The 16,219-nt window shown below is 38.8% G+C and overlaps 1 long non-coding RNA gene across 1 annotated transcript; it reads left to right on the top strand.

Annotated features, from left to right (window-relative positions):
• The first annotated feature begins 840 nt into the window (after positions 1-840).
• Positions 841-11,938, top strand: LOC124871280. The gene is made up of 3 exons (XR_007038992.1): positions 841-935; positions 11,317-11,429; positions 11,544-11,938. It is a non-coding gene; the product is annotated as an uncharacterized LOC124871280 (long non-coding RNA).
• Positions 11,939-16,219: the final 4,281 nt, after the last annotated feature.

Genomic DNA, 16,219 nt, shown 5'->3' with positions numbered 1-16,219 from the left:
ACCTCCAATTGTTCACACTTGCTGATAATTAGTTAATGAAGTGCATTTGATTAGCATCACTTGGCTTCTACATTCCTCTGTAAACTCTATGGAAGGGCAATCTTAGTTTCCCCATACTATTTCAACTACTTCTAAAGCCAGAGCCAGTAGCTCTCCTTTTCTGCCTTCTCAGCCAGCACCGTGATGTTTTCTTCAGGTGCTGCCTGCAACTCCCAGGTTCTTTAACAGGCACTGCATGGAAGTTTCAGTATAGTCTCTGCATCCAACTTCCACTGAGTATGAATATGAATGTTCTCCATGCGCCAGAAAACCAGGCAAATGTCTCCCTCTTCCATTTGAAGACAGCCTCCATCTGCTTGAAACAAGTTCATGTTGGGACTTTGAATTTAACCCAGAATCTGTAAGTGGTGAACTAATAAAGTAAATTAAGTTAGTGTTGCTTTTCATTCTCAGTTGTGTTTTCCCTTTTTGCTGAAGAGACGTATCGCAGTGAGTTCTTTGTTGGCATGTTCACATTGGAGCAAACTAAAATAACTTTGAAACCCAACCAACTCCACCAAAGCTATGGTGGACATTACTTTATAAAGGCATAATTTAGCATAAAAGTCCAACATAATGAAATGCCTTTTTATTCTCTCCTGGTGCTCTGACAAACAGAGCGTGCCCAGAAATTGCCAGGAAACTGTCAGTCAAACAAATAGAAGACTGTGTGTAGAGTCAACAAGAGCATCTGCACAATAAAACAAGTCCATGTACAGCTCCGCTGCAAATACATTCAATGACATCTGGTCTAGTATCTTTTGGCTGCCATGGCAACAACCATAGTTGTTCTACTCATGACTGACATTGATGTGCTGAGATTAGCTGCTGAAAGGGCTGCAACATGGAACTTGAAGAAAGCAAACTGGAGTCCGTTATCAGTGACCAGCATAAAGGTCAGTCAGTTCACTCAATGTGGGTTTGTCTACCTCTGTGAGGACCAGATAACCTTTAGACAAAGTGAGGACATGTTGAAGACAAACCTGTGACAGTGTTTTAGTTCTTAAATGCTAGCCATCATCAACAGAATATAATAATTAACTGACTGCATGCAGTGTGAAAGTTTTCTACCTGAAAACAAGGCTACAACCATTTAATATATTATTTTATTTTAAGTTAATCTAGAACTCAATATGTAATTTAGTTTTCATAAAATGATTAAAGGTTTAACAAGCAACAAACTGTGATTCAGAGAATCTGTATTCAGTTTGGGATATTACATTACAGGTTTGATCAGTGTAGGCATGTGTTTGTGGACAGAAAGCTGTAGTTGTGGAGAAAAGGATGTCTGCTTTGGAAACATCTTTGGTTTATGCAAATGATTTTGTTTTGTAGACATCTTCAGGCCATAAACATTAGCACAAACTGTAGCAGTTCAAAACTAAGTGTAAAGCTCCCAGGATGAAAGTTAGTGTCTGGTTTTAATGTCCCTAACACAGACAGATTTATAAGAGAACACAAACTAAAACACCTAAACAACAAAATGAATAAATCTGAATGTACTGAAATAAAGCAAGTGAAGAACAGGGCAGAGAAGAATAAACAGAACTCAAAACCCCAAACACAGGCAGATTCTGACAGTGAGTTCCTCTCAGTCTGAGGCCATGGTTTTCAAACAGAAAAGGTTGATTGTTTCCAGGGAGGGAACCCCATGTTCCTCCGTGGTGAGTTTTTGCCTCAAGCACAGGAGTTTCGTATTTTGTTCAAGAGTGACAGTAAGAAGGAGCAGGAGATAAACAGTTTGGGGCTTCATCCCCAGCAATGCTGATACTGCTTCAGTCTCTTGTGTAAAGAAATAGCCGGGCCTAATAGTAAAGGTCTTCATTTACTGGTCAAATTACATTTCAACCTTCACCTGTTGTGATGAGATGTGGACTGTGACCAAATGAGCGAGACCCTGGTTTATAAGTAGCTGAAATTAGCTTCCTCTGTAGGCTTAATTTACCTTCAGTGATAGGGTGAGGAGCATCATCATCAAGGGCAAATTTGGAGTTCAGCCACTGGTCTGTATAATGAGAGCAACCGATCAGAATGCTTCCTGGCATCCTTCCTTTGGTGTGTTTTTTTTAGCACATTCCACTGGGCGGAGACCCCAAGTTGTTGTAGGTGCAAAATGCCTTAGAATGCCTCAGGGTCCCCCAGAATGAGCTGGAGGGTGTTGCTGGGGAGAGGAATCATGGTGTTTCCCTCCTGGACAAGCTACCCTTGCGACCTAGGCTTGAATAAGCAGAACAGGAAGGCTGCATGGATGAAGTGGAGATGATCAGATGGAGTCCTGACTGCAGTAAAAAAATTTGAAATACCCCTTTAGCATAATACTGGCAGGAACCCCCAAAGCAGGTGTCAGCTAATGACAGTTAGCCAGTTATGATATTCAAATCAGTCATACCTTATTGGTCACTTTACCACTGTTTCGACTAAAGAACAACTACTTTTTTATTTCAAATTTAGAGTCTTAAATATTGATGTACCTAAGCTTAAAACAGTCACATTTATGTCTTACTTCACCAGGCCAAGTTGAAATGCTGCTCTTGGCGAGACAATTCTCTTTGAAAGGAAATATTGTGGTGTTAAAACTGCATAACCTTGTGCTACAAGAACACTCCTACTGTTAATTCATAAAAATGTAATAGACAAGTTACTTGTTAATGTAGACCACATTTTTTCACATGTTGAACATGCTCTGTTCAACTGATATCCATATTTCTAGTGTCCACCAGTTCTTATTTAGAGACTACAGCTACCATCTGGAGCCATTTGCTCTGCTCCCAGAAAGAATTGCGCTGAATACAAATAGAGAAGAGTAAAAGGTCTTCAAAGGTCAAAGCTCCTATTAAAAGACCTGAGGTGTACAGATGGTGCCATTTGATACATCCCCTCTCTCTACAGCTTGGAGTTGCAGATTTTTCATAAGTTTCATCAGTAACAATCTGAAAACGTATTCCCAAAGATTGTCAGAGTCCTCTCAGAGTGTAGGATCTCTGCTCCTCCCCTTCTGGTTGGTTCTGGCAGCTCATTGTCTGCAGCTGCAACGCATTCTCCTAATGAGCTCATGGGCTTCTTAAGGTAGCTGCTGATACAGACCTTTGCTGGAACATAACCTCAGTTATGTGGACTCCTGTCTGCCTGCCTATCCGTCTGTCTGCCTGTTGACCTGCCTATCTGCCTACCTGCCTGCCAACATCTGGTAATACTCCCTCCTAAGGACTGCACTGTAAATATTCTCATCACCAGTACTCTCTCTCTCTCCTTGGATTCCTGGGTTTACCTCCTCCTCCTCTGGCTTCTGGACAACTCCAACTCAAGATTCCTTAAACAAAGTCTACAGTAGAAATAAACCTCATTTACCGTCTTATCCTGTGTGCTGAGTCTGTTTCATCCTCTGGTTTTGTTCTACTTCGACTATTTAAGCAATTCATGATACAGAGAGCTCCTTTCTTAGTCTAAAAAATCTTGCCAAGGACTCCAAGCTTAAGACTGATTCATTTCGCTGCTAGGAGTGACTCTGAGCGAGGAGATGACAGAACTTCCTATCTTAGTGAGGTGTGGTTGACCCCATTGTTAGGTGTGATGCTGTCTTCTAAGAGATGATTGGTTATTTAAAAAAAACAAAAAAAAAGAACAAAAAACAAATGTGCTCTTAGTGGAGAGAATGAAGCGATGATAGAATTTAGGCTGGATTCAGAAGTGTGTAAATGATGATGATAAAACTTAGCAAAATAAATAGTCACGGAGCATCAACATGTTTGAACATAGCTTATTTACATGCTCATTATGGAAAATTCTAACATAAATCTTAGAATTCTAAACTCTTAGTCTTAGGATTCTTTGTGAATACTGGCCCTGATTGTCAGACACCGACCATATTTTCTTTTTGAAGCCCAGATTTCACAATGTATCCCTCGTGCATCTCTGTATTGGGTAGCTTCCTATGTTGAATCTGATTCTGAACAAAACGTGGACATAGAGATGGCCAAATATAAACTGAATGATGCTGAAAAGAGATGGTGTACTGGGGAGAAGGCTGCAGGTCTTACCAAGTGGCAGCAAGAGACTGGAACAAATGGAAAAGCTAAAAACAGGTTTTATTCCCCACTGAAATGTATAAATAGGGTAAAAAGAAAACAAAGCTTCAAAAAGTTTGTTAAAAATCTGTTAAAAGTGTCACAGTAAAATATAAAATATTCAAAAGCTAGAAATGGGGGAATGATAAATAAAATAGTAATTGAGACAACCTTGCTGCTAATACAAGTGTATTTTTCCTCTAAGGAACAAATAAAAGCAAATTAATTTATTCTCTATTCTATTTTTAACACCAAATTAACAGGCAGTGAAAACAATCACTCTTTGTGTATCCAATCACATTGTCAGTTCGATCTGGGGTTTATGGTTAGTAGGGATGATTGTTTGTCACCGCAGATCCCAGATTCTAGTAATTTACCCCTCAGAGTATTTTAGTGGATGGTTTTCATTTGCCTTGCCTGGATTCTCGTCATATACTTGATGTGTATGTGTTAAAGCCTGCCTAGTTAGTTTAGATGCAGTTTCCTTAACAGTCCTGAGGAAATATACTGAAATTTAATGCTTCATTAGGTTTGGTTTATTTCTATGCTGCACTTTTGAAACCATTCCTCACTACCCGGAAAATATCTTGCAGTAACAACAGCTGCTCATTTGGAGCGCTGTCACAAGAAGTTGCCCAGTATGAGCATCAGGTGAGGCATTGAGTTATCCAGCATGACTGCAATACAGAAAAAGACGGTGAAGAATCAGAGACTCCAACACGCTGCTTTGGTTACACAGACACCCAACAAGAACTTGAGGTTTTCAGATCACATACAGTATGCCTGCGAATTGTATGTATGAGACGTCACTTCCACTTTTGGGTCACTGGTTGGTCAGTATTCATTCCCAGTTTTGGTGAACCACACCTAAGTTTAATTGCAAGTGCACTTAGACCCACATTTTCAGTTAGACAAAGGTTTGCTTGCTCGTGATGACCTCTGCGCACTCCCAGCGATTGGCTAGAGGTCAAAACCCCAACAAAGGATAAGTCAGTTTAGAACTGGACTACACAGCAAAAAATGGTTCAAGAATAATTTGAGGAGCTTAATGTATTGGAGCATTTACTTTGTGCTAAACCAAGAAGTCCAATCCATGAAGTTCCTACAACTCAGTGTTAGACCACTTGTTTGCTGAATATTGGACCATTTGCACGTTGCTGGACGCCACTATGGCTTTCCAACATCATTGGGCATTTTGTACCGCAGGATAGTCTGTCCTACAAATCCCAGCGGCCACTGCGGCTGATAAGACGGGGCGTCCCAGTTCCAATGCCCCACTGAACTATATAAACGGTCTATGACACGGCTCACACTTTGCTTTTCACGTTGGATACCGGACCAACATCTGAAGCCTCCCTCTCTGGAGAAGAAGAGGTCCCACGTGGATTCTTCATTTATTCTCTTTCATTGGCCAACGAAAAATTCATGAAAGAGGTTTCTGGAATAAGAAGGCCAGAAATTTCACTATGCCAGTCGAAGACGTGAGTTTAACACATAACCAAAAAACCACGGAGTTTCAAGGAGACACAACTTTCCCTCCTTGTTTTGTACCAGTCGACTGACTAGTGACGGTCCGTCATAATTTTTCTACCTTTCTGCCACGGAGGCCACCAGGAAGAAAACGGACTGCTTGGTTGAGTATCCGCGGACGCGTGGAACTCTTCAACCCCTTTCTCTCTCTCACTCGCTGCCCCAGAAGGAAGACTTCAACAAGTAAAATCCACCTTTTTTTAAATTTCTTTATTAGGAATAGCTTGGGCAGGGTAGAGGAGATTTAGTGCGATGTAGACTCGCCATTTATAGACTAATGTGTTCTGAATTGTATGTGCATGCCATTGTTCTTTTGAAACGTGAGAGCAGGTGCGCTGTGAAACTAGACCGCTATAATAACCTTATGGTGAAAATCAACCATTTTCTTTGTCTTCAACTTCATGTTTTATGAGTTGCCGCCAAAAGTTTTATAACCCTTTGTGTTCTGTAACATCCCCAGCGGTGGGGGAAGTTTTATGACTGCCTGTACCTCACTGAGCCACACTTTCTTGTGGGCTGCGCTCCCAAAGCTTCGTTCAACACCACATTCCCTTGTCATATTATCACTTTTGCCATAACAGCTGGTTGATTCCATACACACAAACTGCTATTTTGCTTTATTGGGTATAGTTAGATATTTTACCCTTTTGTGTAGAACTTTGCATGTTTGAGTAGGTGAAGATTATTGGAATGAAGAGTTGATTATATCAGGTTGATTGGTTTAATAAATTTTCAAGTAGATAAAGAGAAGGCATTTTGTGCAAGAGTGATTTGTCAGTCAAAATAAGGTTAAAGTTCTCCACGTTTCGGCAGAAACGGTTGATTAAACAGTGACATTTAATAATTGCAATTATCAAAGGCCTTGAGCCATAATTGCAACACCAGAGCGCAACTCTGGTTTCGATTCATAAATGAGGATTTTGTTTAAGAAATACATTTTGTTAAATTATGATTTTTAATTATGATTCTTGATAAATATTAATTAATCAATAATTATAATTCCAACATCAGTTTACAGGATTTCTTTGGAAGGTATTCATTATATGATGTCTGATTGGTGTATTGTTCTTTTTAAATTAAATGCATTCTTCTTCTGGTTTACCACTAGGGTCTATTTTCCGTCATCTGAACATATTATATCCATATTCAACGGTATTTTTTATCTTGTTTGGGATGTAAAATTTATTTATTTTATGGTTAGTAATTTTGTCTGCACAGAATATCTTTAGCAGTTAGGTGATGTAAAAGTTGAGTATTAATATAGTTCCCAACTAAGTCATCCTCAACATATGCTGTTATGTCTTCAAAATATGAAGCTAGTTCATTTTCCTTAAGTTTCAAGATTGTTTTCATAAATGTACAGACCTATAACTCATCATTTAATGTTTTCTTTTATGTCATGTGATTTTAAACCATCTTAACTGAACTTATTTTATCTAAATGTTTTTATATATTTTCCCCTAATTCTGCTTTCAAATCGTTTAAATCTGTTCATTCAAAGCATTCCTTTTTATCAGCCATGTACAATTTTTGTCATTATTGGGCCAATTAAAGATGTTGGCTTGCAAATGTAAAAGACACTATTTTCTACTTTTTAATTGTCTTGTGTTGTCTGTCCCATCCTTAAAGCTGCTGTTGTGACTCTGCTCATTTATGTAAAAAAATAAATAAAAAGAATCAAGCTTCTTCTGACAGCATTAAACAAGTCAAAAAGTTTTTGGAGTATATATAACATTGAGTCTTTATGGTGTTCATTCCCTATCTGATACATTAATTATAATCCAAAAGAAAATCCTGACACCACCTCTGACAGCTTTGTTTATTGAACCAACTGCCAGATTATTCTCACCATTTCTCTTGCAAATTAATTTTAATGGTGCAACACCGGTGGCCATAAATCAAGACTAAACAGAAAGGACCTCTACAACAGCGAGATGTGTAGCGTAATGAGTTAGGATGGGTATGTTGGTGTGTAACGAGTCCCTGTAGACTGGAGAAGCTGTTGTCTTCTATCTGTACTTCATTAGGACCCTGTTAGACTCTTATGGTTTGAAGTAAAAAGAGAATACATGAGGAAACATGAGATGAAAGAGTGCTGAAAAGAGAGAACAGAAAGGAGGAAATGGTTTTTTTTTTATTACCAGCTGTTTCTTCCAAGAACTTTCCATACTTCCCAGAAAGTGTTCCCTTAACTGTTGGCTTTGGGCTTCACATGTTTTCTCACCTATGCCTCATAGACTTCAGCCACAATCCATCAAAACGAGTGACATTATGGTATTTTTGCAAAAGAATTTCCGAGCTGACATCTGGAAATAAATATGGGCTTGAAGTCTTGAATACACCACAGCCAATTTTGCCCACATTTTATTGTGTCTCACCTACTGTAGGTTACTTTGGCAGAGCTGGACATTACGTTTGGTTCCCAATCCTGCATAAGGAAACAAAGGCCAGTTCTATCATTATGTGTACTATTCTTCTATCGAAGCTTAAACAGCCACGATTAACAAAGTCAGTCAGTCAGTCATTTTCTACCGCTTCTTCCATAGTGGGTCGCGGGGAAGCTGGTGTTCTTTGTTTTTCCTTTCTCAAGTTCCTCTGACCATGTGCTTCTGTTTTTTCTTTTTTTTTTTCTTTTCTGTCCATCTAACTCCCAGCTGCCGATCCGGATCATATCTATGTTGCAGGTTTGGTCCTGTTAAAACGGAGTTGCTCCTCTCTACTGTGAACCTTTCCTGTTTGATTCAGTCTTATTGTTTTTCTATACAATTTTTCACTAATTAGAGTTGTATAATCTTATGCAGCAGTCCCCAACCCTGGTTTTCAGGGCTCAATGTTCTGCATATTTTGGATGCATCCCTGCTCCAGCCCACCCGACCGAAATGATTGCAGTACCCCCTCAGAATGACAGAAGTGCAACAGAAACCATTTATTTAACCCAGTTGTACTGCGTCAAGGAAACACCTAAAACAAGCAAGACAATGTAACGGACTGTATTCTGTAACGACAGAATTGAACTGTACTGTATGTAATTAACTGTAAAGAACTGATGGCATTTCAGAAGTGACTATGCCACTGTTAATATTCCATGTTTTGGAATTGGGGAAAAAAGCTTTGAAATAAAATAACCATATTTGCACCATTTTAACCTTTTCTTTAAAAAAGAATGTACAGAAATGTTATTTTCATCTTTTATGTTATTTCTTCTAAAGTTAATATATTTATACTTATTGCCTGTGCGCTGTGTGTGAAGTGTGAAGTCAAATTTCATGTGTGTGCACACAAACATGAAATTCTTTCCCCTAATTACGGTTAAGGACACAATAATTGCTGATTTCTTGGTAACACAGGCTTCTAGCATTCTAGCAATTTGTATACATGTATACATTGGCAACATCTTTTTCTGTGCCAAGAAACCAAACAATCTAAATGAACTCTATCATTTCTGATGAGAAGAGTGGTCAAACATTCTGCCAGAATTATGCCAAAAGTTTAGCAAAAAGTCTGCAAAAAGTGTGTGGTTTAATGGGCATTTATCCAAATATCAGTAGAGGTATATGACCCAGTTGCTGTTTTTAAAGAGAAAGTCTTGTGTTGTATTATCATTTCCCTCAAATTCATCATTAAATGTCCTAAATTAATATGACATTCATGATCTATGATGATTAGTAATGTTTCTTTGTGCTAGAATTAGTTCTAGTAATTGTTTTTGAGGTGGATGATTTTGGAAACTAATTGCAGCACAAATTTATATTTAAATGTGAAACGTTTATGAGAAAGTTTTATGTCAATCTGATAGAAAAACATGTTAAAGAAGGCTGTAATTTTGGAACCTATCAGCTTCACAGGTGATCTGATTGCACTGGATGATGGGAAGTTAGTGAGAAAAATTTCTCTGGATGCAATAAATGTAATAAAAGTATTCCTTCAACCTAACAGAATAAACATAGTGTAAATGGCTCTAAATATATGTAAATTTACTCCCACCACCAGCAGAAAATATCTGTGTAAAGAAATCTTGCTGAGGGCCACGGATCATCTGGAGGCAGCTCAAACGCTTGTGTCACTCACCTTAATCCTGTTTGTCAGGTGGTTGGCAGAACTTTAATCAGCTGAGATGAGCTTCAAAGGATCAGTTCCATCTGTTGACCTCAGACAGCATGGAGTAGATCTATTGCAGAAGCTTTTTAACTGATTAGGTCTTGTACAGTGGATGCTGTTGGGCCACATTTTTCCACAACTAATTGCCTGTTTCCTGTGGGTAAAACAATACATTAAAACCTTCTCATACCCTAGCTTACATATGTCAAAATGCAACATGTGAAACAAAGATTGTGTTGCAGTACTGGAAGTGATCAATTATAGCATAATTTTTGCTTTGATTTAATTTTATGAAATTATGTTTTTTTGTAAGCCGACCAGCAGACCAGAATGAAACTGCACTATTTATGCATGTTAAAGTTGACAGCTGTAAGTGTGGTGGAAAGAGTAGCTTGTAGAAGAGATGTGGATTGTAGCATATCTTGCAGAGATGCTTCCCCTACAAGGACATACCAAGACTTGGTCATGTTTGAAAACATAACAATATGGAACTCATATTGCCAAGGGAGAATGTCCTTCATTCTTTCTTCGCAACTGGATAAGAGAATATGTCAGGCAGAGATTGGTCGTTTGACCAATTTCTGCAAAAACACAGCCAGAACACACACCTGGAGGCCAAAACTTTCTGAATCTGGTTCATCTGCTCACAGGGTTTCTTTTCACAAATGTTTGAAATGTGTCTTCTTCTGTGTCAACAAAACTATTTGCATTGATAAATCCTTGACATTAACAGAGAGATGGGAGAAAATATTTTCTGCTCAAAATCATTTCAAAGCTGTTTTTCTTAATATTTAACACCATTTCCAAGCAAGTAACAATAAACCACAATGACACTGCTTTTGTCTTAATGTAGATTTTCTTGATTTGTAAAACAATGTCAACCAGTTCAAATTAGGGACCCAAAAGCAGACTCAGAGTCAAATGGCAATTGTGCTGATTTAATTAATGGCTGGAAAACAGGATGATGAGGCTTGGCAGCATCAAACGAGGGCTCAAGGACAGGCGAGCTTGATCTAAGGACCGAGAGGACAGGATTAGAATTACATCAAAATATCTTTATATATATTATTTAGCTAGATATGAGGCCAGGACTAACTGCTTCACTGAATCAGAAGATCTGGCAATGAGTGGATGTAGAGAATGGGCATTTATAGAAGATGGTGATTGGAAACAGCTTGGTCCACCCTATCAGATGCCGCTTCAGTAGACAAGGAGGAGGCCGCCTAGATGGGTGGCCTTCTCATGACAAACAAATGGTAACAGGTTTGAGTATGGTAGCCTTCATGTAGCACCATTCAGATATATATCATCTAGAGTTTTCTCAAAATTTCCCTTGGATGTACACATCCCCATAAATAAAGGTCAAGATCTCTCCTACTGACACGCAAAATCACCATTAGAACGTTGACACCTTATACCTTAAAGTAACATGTCATTAAATAAAAAAAGAGAACTCTACAGACACACACACACACACACCATATAATCACAGAAGAGACCCAATTTTACATGATAATTATATAGAAGTCAAGAAGTTAACAGAAAGGATAGTAATTTTCTGGTTCACACGATTTGTTCTGCACAGAGCTACAGTACTATCGCTGATACGCATCTCCAACCTGCAACAGCACAGGTAGAGGCAGACATTGAGCCCTAGACCTTCCTATTGTCATAGCTGCTGGTCAAATGAGTGCAGAAGTGAGTATAAACACAAATGTTTTATGTCACATAGCAAAATTTCTGCTTAGTCCATTCACAGAACCCTGTGATGGACTTATGATACATTCACGGTGTCCACTGCTTGTTGTTTAGTGACTGCTAGTGTACGCTCCGGCCCTCCTCAGCCTTTGTCGTTTTGAATGCCACACAGACAAGATGGATGGATGGATGGATGGATGGATGGATGGATGGATGGATGGATGGATGGAATTACTGAAAGAGAATTATAAAGTATATCCTAGCCGAGATGTAACATAATAATGTAAGTAGTACCAGTGGAGATTAATAAAAAAATTTTTTTCAAATGTCCTGTCTTGGCATTTCAGGCATACTATTGTGGAATAATATGCTTAAGTTATTTTAATATTTAATTAAATAACTTAAGCATATCTGTCTTTGATTAGGTGAGCGTTTATGTAGAAATAGGTGTGTTTGTGTTGAGCAGGTGTATGTGAACATGTTTGTCTGGAGCTCACAGTTGTTATGATGACAAGAACGGTAGAAGGCCTGCAACACACAGCACCCGAGAGCAGCAAAGGACAGGTGGACCCGGCTACAGAAGCTAAATTGCATTCCCCGAGCCCAGCCCCTCCACTCCAAGGTGTTTGCACGTGTCTGTGGTAATGTCAAATGTTTCGACGAATGCAGATGTGTACGGCTAGAGTTCATTGAAATTGGGGTTTTGGGTGGGGTTTGCAAGACCCCACTGCTTGCTGACAATAGAGTCTCCCCTACCCCGACCCAAAGCCCTGAGTGTCTATATTGAGGCACAGGATGAGTCCAAACACAGCATAGACACTGCATGGTGCTCCCCCTATGCCTGCAAGATCCATCACACCACACTTCAAGACCCTACTAATGTGTTGTGTTGCATATTTTAAGGAGGAGGGGATAGGTGCCTCTCACGCCCACACCAATACAGCAACGACCGTACCCATTGAAATGTTTGAACTTTGCTACAGTGGGTCTAGGCCTGCGGTTGTTGGGCAGCTTCGCTCCCAGACCACATGCATGGTAAAATGTGATGTCTTTACAATGTGACTTGGAATCTTGAGCTGTCACTGAAAGAAATCTTGATAAAGATAACTTTCTGCCTATTCTGTGTTTTCTGAAAGGACCTAGACGGCTGAGGGTTAGACTTAGATTTATGAAGGAACTGTGCTATGGACATTCAGTCCCACATATTCAGGCAATTATTAATTAAGGAAAAAAATTACAAAATGCAAAATAGCAACATCGTGTCAAAAATAACATCTGTCCTTCATCAAAGAAATATGTGAATTCTACAAGATTCATTTCAATACATTATAAAAATGATTTATAAGGGACCCACATACTTCACATATGTATCCAAACGTGATGTTTCACAAAAAGTATTTCATTTTTGTTTTTATATTTTTATATATATATTATGGGACAGGTGAAAATAAGAAGAAAGAAGGCTCAGCAGAGATTGCATTTCCTCTGGCAATTTAAGAGGTACAACTCACCTCAGGAGGTGCTGATAATCTTATACCCTGCCATTATTTAGTATGTTCTGTGTCTTTCCACCTCTGTGTGATTCAGCTCAGCCACAAAACAGGACAGGGACAAACTGCAACGGATGACCAGGCCTGCGGAGAGGATTGTCAGGGCTGACCATCCAGGGCACTACAGATTGAAATTTACAAAAACAGCCAACACAGGCAGTTTCTTCCCCCAGCAGTCTGATGAATAACAGTCAGAGTACTCAGCTATTCTGCTGGGGATCAACACTAAACATACAGTATGTGAACAAATTCAGCCTTTTTTTTTTTTCTTTTTTAATAATATTGTATATTTACAATATTGGTTACGCCAAAACAAATTCCTTGTATGTCCAAAAACGTACTTGGCAATAAAGCTTTTCTGATTCTGATTCTGATTTCAGAATCTGATTCTGATTCTGAAAAAGATTTTTTTTCCCCCACCAAATGTATATATTTTTTTAAATGTCTGTTTATGAGGAGAAAAATGGAACCAAAGTCAAATTCCTAGTTTGTGTGAATTATCTCTGCCAATATTAGACATATAATTTTTGGTTCTAAAGATAGTTGAGAGGTAAAATTATTTAAACATGAATGCAAAGTCCTGGACCCCATGTCTCCTTGCAGCTCCTGGTTGTAAAATCATAGCATATTATTTGATTAACACAGTGGAACAAGTCATTAGTTTACCGAGCTGAGCACTCAGACAGGAGTATCAATCCATTTACTATTTGCTCTAATTTGATTAGTTCTGCATCCCGCATCAAAGGCTTCATGGTAGTGATAAGATAGCGACAGAATGCATCCTATCCCAGTTCAACTGCTCTTGTCACTGATCCCGTCCACCCTCTTTGATTGATCACTTGCTCCTCTTCCAGTCTGAATATGTTTCTCCCATCTTCCACAGCCTCACACTATCGACCTGGACTACGGTTCTGAGTGCTGTTGAAGATTAAGAAGTCATCACGTTCAGGTAGAAAACATTCTGTCAACGTCATCAAAATCCAAATATTTACCATCAAATTCCTTGGCATTGTTAAAAAATCTAAAGTTTACCTAACTCTCTTTGAGATGTTCATCTTCTTCTGTGTTTGTATTTTACATTGACTCTGAGATGTTTTGGGGCAAGTCTTTTTATCGTTTTCTTATGTATTGATTCTAAATAACAGCTCATTTATGGGTATATGGGAAGTTGCTGTGCAACAGTCTCATGAAGAGGATGCTCAGGGTTCTTCATTTTATGAAAAATCCTTCTTTGCACAACGATCTCCAGAGGATCCAGAGGAGTCCCCAGAACAGAGTCAGCCTTCTTTATCAGCTTGTTGAACTTTTTTAAGTTTCCGGTGTCTGCAAATCTTCTTTAAGTCTGTTGTGGAGAGTGTGATCTCTTCTGCCATTATTATGGGCTTTGTATCATCATCTACTGGGGTAGCAGCATCAGATTCGAAGGTCCTAAGCTTCCTCAAGAAGTACAGTCTGCTCTGTCCCTTCTTGTAGACGGCTTCATGATTGCATCTCCACTCCAGTCTGTTGTCCACACCGAGGTATTTGTACTTCTCCACCACTTCCACTTCTTCTCCCATGATAGGCTGGTTAACAAAAAAAAAAACTTAACTTCACTGCAGAACTAAAAGAACTGCTCATAATGATCATTGTATATGACATGTTGTTGCTAAACCTAGAGGTCACTTTGAAGAAAGCAAAGTCTAAGCAAGAAGAGAAAGATCAAATACTTGATTATTCTTATAAAAATTAGAGTGACTGTTTATATAAAAATCGTCTTTATTTTCTTTAGAGTGCGCCGATAAAACTATCCTATTTTAGTACAAATTGAATCTTACTTCCAGAATTTTGCTTTGTTAGGGTTTTCATATTTTTATTTTTAATGTTTTTCATTTTTTCTTAAAAAAGCAATAGGGATTTGCATTCCCTACCAAAATAATCACTGGTAGAGACTAATGCTAGTCCATTTTGCATTGGGCCCAGTTTTTTATTTTCAGTCTTTTTGCCACACACTGCTACATTACAGTATCCATAAAAATGAGGAATCTTTTCTGAATGATCTGCCTTCAAGCCTTTTGCTCTAGGGCAACAGCTTCCCATGTGTTCAGGGTTAGCTTCAGGGTCTTCAGGCCTCTTTTGCAGCATAGATAAAGTCTGACTATAGGACCCTTTCCCTAACTAATTTTCCATAGGGGAGATACAGAGAATCCATAATTCATAATTTCTTACTATGTAGCTGAGTTAGTGTCATTTAATCTGTATGATGTACATACTATGAATTAATTATTTAGCTGTTAAAAGGATGATGTTGTTTGTTACTCCATTTGATCTTCAGGATGGATCTAATTTGGGATATATGGAAGGGCTTGCAAAGTCCACAATTCGCATGCCATACTGGAGGCTACTGAAGGATGATAAAAAAAAATATTGCATTAAATAACAAACATGAGTTTGCAATGAGTTTGGCATTGTGGATGTTGAATGTGGTGAGAACTGAAAGGATCTTCCCTTAAGGTACGAGAAGAACAAATACATAGGAAGGGAAACAGACATGTACAGTCATCACGAGGGAACATTGTCAGGAGATGCAGGTCATGAGACCAAAATGGATCAATCAAAATGTGATTAGGCCCAGACAAAGAAACCTCTTAAAACAATTATTGGCTAAGAGCAGGCAGGCGTTCCACACAGACAGGTGGTAAGTTAGGACTGTGTGGAAGGCACCCTTGATTGTTTGGTTTTTATTTGTAAGTTGACTAAGAGGAAATTGGGTGGAGGGAGAGGAGAAGACAAACAGCAAAGGGTCTCGAAGCAGCACGAATCATCTTAGTCTTCCACATTTGTTGTTTTATACTGAGTCTAGACATGATGGTAGTTTCCTTGCTGATGCACTTAGCTTAGTGATGAGACAGAGAGAGTTTGACATTGATGAACCCAGGCAAATGAAGTTATGAACCATCTCCAGTTGATATTTAGAGATTTTTATCTCAGTTGGCAAATCCATATCATGTCCCATGACCTGTGTTTCCCTCAGCCCAAATGCCAGTCCAAAGTTGTACCATGCTTCACTGCAACAACTCATAAGCTGCTGTAGATCTTCAGCTTAGTGGTTGGTGATTGCTGCTCCAAAAAGAAACACAAACATAGACTTGGCTTTGTCCATATCCTGGACAGAAAAGATTGCAGTAGTGCTATGAGCCTCAGTGGTGAAGCAGGTTCGCTGTATATAGAGCTTACATACCACGGCCATATTCTGCAGGT

The sequence above is a fragment of the Girardinichthys multiradiatus genome, chromosome 7 (assembly GCF_021462225.1).
Source record: "Girardinichthys multiradiatus isolate DD_20200921_A chromosome 7, DD_fGirMul_XY1, whole genome shotgun sequence".
Taxonomy (NCBI): Eukaryota; Metazoa; Chordata; class Actinopteri; order Cyprinodontiformes; family Goodeidae; genus Girardinichthys; species Girardinichthys multiradiatus.
Note: the sequence above shows the minus strand (reverse complement) of the source record. Positions and strands in the feature narration are given on the sequence as shown.